Source organism: Aptenodytes forsteri, unplaced genomic scaffold (genome assembly GCF_000699145.1).
Source record: "Aptenodytes forsteri isolate BGI_AS27 unplaced genomic scaffold, ASM69914v1 Scaffold54, whole genome shotgun sequence".
Lineage (NCBI taxonomy): Eukaryota > Metazoa > Chordata > Aves > Sphenisciformes > Spheniscidae > Aptenodytes > Aptenodytes forsteri.
This window is the reverse complement of record NW_008796044.1, coordinates 16,349,218-16,353,711: the sequence shown is the minus strand read 5'-3', so window position 1 is coordinate 16,353,711 and position 4,494 is coordinate 16,349,218. Positions and strand designations below refer to the sequence as shown.

The window sequence follows — 4,494 nt, the reverse complement described above, 5'->3', positions numbered from 1 at the left end:
GCTGTGCTCGCTGCTGCCCCGCGCTGCCTGCCTGCGTATTTGGCTGTCATGGCTGGATGGAGGGAAGGAGCAGGGATGGGGCAGAGGGAGGCTGGAGAGGAGGAGGGGCGGCGAAGGCAAGAAGCAGCGAGGGGAGGAAGCACAGGGGAAGAAGCACGGCACCCAGAGGGAGATGGCAGAGAGCGGCCAGGGAGGGGACGGGTGCGGTAGTGCTGCTGCTGGGGGGGGGGACGGGGGACACGGGCACAGCACAGGGCAGCAGTGGGACGGGGACGGGCAGGGCTGCCAAGTCTGGCACGCAGGGGCCAAGCTCCCTTTCCTCCTGTGCTTAAAACCCGAGTCCTGCCTCGTCCCCCCTCTCCTGCTCCTGCCAGAGGGGTGAATCCATGGCCTCTGCTTGGGTCCCCTCCTGACAGCCCACCTGGGGTGCAAAAGCCATGAAAGGTCTCAGGGGATCACTGGGAGCAGGCAAGGAAGGAGGAAAGCAGGAAAATGGCATTGCTTTGACCCGGTGGAGGTGGTGCCCTGTGCGGAGGGGTGGAGGATGCTGCAGGGAACATGTTGCTCCCTGGGAGGCGAAGGTGGCGATGATGCTGCCCCTGCTTATTCCTGAACCCTCTCTCCAAGCTGCTGTGGGTCTACGGCATAATTTAACCCATGGGGAGAAAGGCGGTGCAGGTGAGCAGGGTGTTCATGTCCAGGTGGGATTTCAGCTCTGGACCAACCTGTCCTGGTCCCTCACTGCAGTTCCCTGTGTGGGTCTTGGAGCCTGAGACCCTTCTCCTGTGTAAAAGCAATTGGATTTCAAGCTATTGATCTCTTTTCTGTGTTGGCCTTCATCCCTGCGTACATCAGGGGAGGTTTAGATTGGATGTAAGGAAAAATTTCTTTACTGAAAGAGTGGTGAAACATTGGAACAGGCTGCCCAGGGAAGTGGTGGAGTCCCCATCCCTGGAGGTATTTAAAAGACGTGTAGATGAGGCGCTTAGGGACATGGTTTAGTGGGCATGGGGGTGTTGGGTTGACGGTTGGACTCGATGATCTTAGAGGTCCTTTCCAACCTCAATGATTCTATGATTCTATGATCATTGCCATCGCTCTGCCAGCCTGTCCCTCCTTTGCTGCTGCCTTTACTGCATCATGTTTCCATCTCTGTTTTGGGCTGGGCTGGTGCCACCATTAATGGGTCTCCGGCACCAAGCTGTAGGCAACAGGCTGCAGCTGCCGGATCCGAGGGTGACAAGTTCAACTCACTTTTTTCCCCTCATCTGCTTCTCTATATTGTAAATCTAAACCAGGCTGCTCCACCTCCCTCTGCTTCCACTTGCTCCCAGCTTGACTTTGGCGGCTGCAGTGAACCACTGTGCATCTCTGCGTACAGCACTTTGCTCTAGGAGCTGCCTAATTCAAAGATGTGACACGGCAGCTTCTCTTTGATTTCTTTGTGTCAAAACTATGGGTTTTACCAGATTTCTTATTTTCTAGGGTTGCTTCTAGGCTTCCTGGGGTCATTCCGCATCGGCGTTCAGCTTCTGCTTAGCAACTCGCTGCCAGGTTTCAATGCCTGGCCCTGGAAGAGCCGTTTGTTTGTTCTTCTTCCAAGACAGGGAACAATAAACACTGGCCGGATCAAAGTCCGGTGCTCAGATGGGTGATACGGGTTTAAATCCCATTGCTGCCAGTGCATCCCAGGTATCTGTCAGCGCCGCTCACAGCCGCCCCATTTCACTTGCAAACAGTGAGGCATCACATCAAATAGGGGCCGGAGAAGAGCAGCCTGGAGGGGTGACTCTCAGAGGATGTTCACGGGGCATCACATTGCTATTTTAGTGTTTTCAGCAATTAATCTGGCAGGAATGGTTGTGATTTGGGGGCTGATAATGGTATCTGGATCCAAGAGTTGGGGAGGCAGAAGCAGCGGGGCAGATGACGGGGGGCAGCCAGGGTGATGGCGTTTCCCTCTGCCATCTCTTAACCACTGCAATTTCTGCCCTTCACAGTGTCAGCAAATTAAAGCTATTGCCTGGGAATCCTAATACAGTCCCCCCTAATACAGTTTCTTTCTAACCTTTTTTAACCCTCCTTTGCTGTCTTTTTTTTTTAGAAGCTCTTTCCAAGGACTGGTTGTTCAAATGAGCTTTAACAAAAAACTATAGTTTCCAGGCTTTCATACCAGCATCTAAGCTTGGCTTGGGGAAGCAGCACTGGGTGGTGTTTATCTGTGTAAGTGTGTGTAAATACCAGCAGTCTCTGAGCAGAGCACAAGTAATGTTTTCTTCCAGGAATATCAAATCATAGAGAAGAGATACCGCCAAACACTTAGAGATGCAGGTTGCCAGAGGCAGTTGTTTTCCTCATAAAGAAATTTTAGTTTGACGACGTCTCTAATCCAGAACAAAAAAAGAAAACGTAGTAAAATATACAGCATATAGCTTGCTGCTTTATATTTACAGCTAGGGGATTAAAAAAAAAAAAAGAGCAGCTTTTTCTCCTGTATTCCTAAGTGTTTCCAAATTGTCCTTAGGTAAGACCGATGCCATTAGGGGGTGGCCAAGGTCGTCCTGCTGCCTTCACAGCCTTTGGTGGCAGACATCAGGTAAGCGTGGGACGAGGTCCTGGCTTGCTCTGCCACTGTGAGAGGCACAAAGACCGTGTAGGGACAGTCCCCCAAGCCGGGAAATACCCCAGCCTTCCTCCGCAGAGAGGGCTTTGAGGACGAGGAGGGGGAGGAATCGGAGACATCAGGGTCACGCGTGAGCGTGGACATACCCACGCACGTTACTGCCCATGCCTCCATACAGGCCACCTCCTCCTTACCTTACTACAGGCAGTTTTGCTCTTTCAGAGCATCAGGAAGCTGAGTAAATGCTGTCAAATCCTGTTAGCTGCCATTAGCATTTTCTGTTTCGCAGCTGAAACCCTCCGTTTCCTCTGAAAGCCACGATGCCCGCCGCAGCCATGGTGACAGAGCCTGGCTCTCCAGCCACCCTTACGCGGGGCGAAAAGCGTGGCACTGAAATTCATCACAAGGCAGATGCCAGCGGGTGTCACACGGTAGCTCTGTCGTCTGGGGCTGCTGGAGGTGTTTATCAGCAACCCCGTGTGACGAGCAGGGTTTAACCACTGCTACGCTAGCTCACACGAGCATTTATGTCTTGTGCTTTGCTGTTTGCATTTAGGGCTTCCCGCTTGGTTAATAAAATTTCTTGTACTGGGACAAAATGCACCAGTGATTTGCAGGTAGATGTGGAGCAAGTGTGAGTAACCATGCAGAGGGGAGGGTGCTGGCCAGATTTGGGGCAGGGGAGCTGCGCCGGTACATGGCTGCTGATCTGGGCCAACATCACCTGGATATTTTGCTGCATTTTCTATGCTCTGTCCTGGCATTTGCTTTAGGGCAACAGGCAGTTTTGTAAGGCTCTGACGTTCAGCAGATCGGTAGCCTCCAGCTACCTGCAGCTCCGTCCCAGCTGTGCCCCTTCCCTGCACTGGCTGCAGGAAGAGGGTCTCTCCCTCCCTGCAAAAGGAGCAATTTGTGGATGAGAACTGGCTTATTGACCCAGGGGACCAACGTACCTCTTAGCATTTGGCATTTTTTTGTGCAGGTTTCTATGTCAAGTGTGAACGAGGCACACGCGTGACGCAGCTGCTGGGCTGAGGGCTCAGCGGAACGCTCGGATGCTTGGGGCTTTGCATAACTATATTATAATGCTCCTTCTACAGCATCTTCCCTTCCGAGACTTTCCAAATCCTTTAGAGACATTAACTTCTTCATTAGGTCTGTGAACAATTAACAGGAGATTAAACCAGCCTGTGTGTCCACACCATTGCTGTACCTGGGTAAGATCGCAAAACAATTTACCTGTTTCTCCTGGCGCTGTTCCCATTTTGGGGGTCTTGGTCACTTTGTGCGCTGATGTGTATCAACAGCAGAGTTAAAGGATGTGCTGCAACAAGTACTGAAAGTTAATCCTGACTAATCGGAGCAGATTAGCAGCGCGCTCGGCCCCGTTTGACTCCCTGCGTGCTGTGTTATTCGGGCTGAATTTGTGCCCTCGAAAGCACTGATGCCGAAGTGCAAACCCTGCCTGTGAATTCAGGCCTTTGATGGGAGAAGTTAAAGATTAACTTGCTTATTGTTTATGTCCAGAAGAAGACAGGGGGGAGAGAGAGAGACCCCCCTATGCGCGGCACCTTACGTGGCCCCCTGCGTGGGGAGGGCTTCGGACCCGGGGCTGCCCCAGCCCCCCGGGCAGGATGGTCCCAGCTCACTGCTGCCCGAAGCACTGGGAGCGGTGGTGGCCGAGCTGTCGCCGGTGCTGGGGCAGAGGCTGGTGGAGCCATGTTTGGGGTTTCCGAGGTGGCTGCTCTGCTTTGGGGTGGGTGCCCCAGGCACGTTGGCAGGTATCTTTCCCACTAGGGAAGTGATCGTGCCCCTGTACTCGGCACTGGTGAGGCCGCACCTCGAACACTGTGTTCAGTTTTGGGCCCCTC

The 4,494-nt window shown here is 53.1% G+C and overlaps 1 protein-coding gene across 1 annotated transcript in view; it reads left to right on the top strand.

The window, feature by feature from the left end:
• The window catches only part of JADE2 (jade family PHD finger 2), an 83,236-nt gene that overhangs the window by 67,583 nt on the left and 11,159 nt on the right, over positions 1–4,494 (top strand). The window lies entirely within an intron of this gene.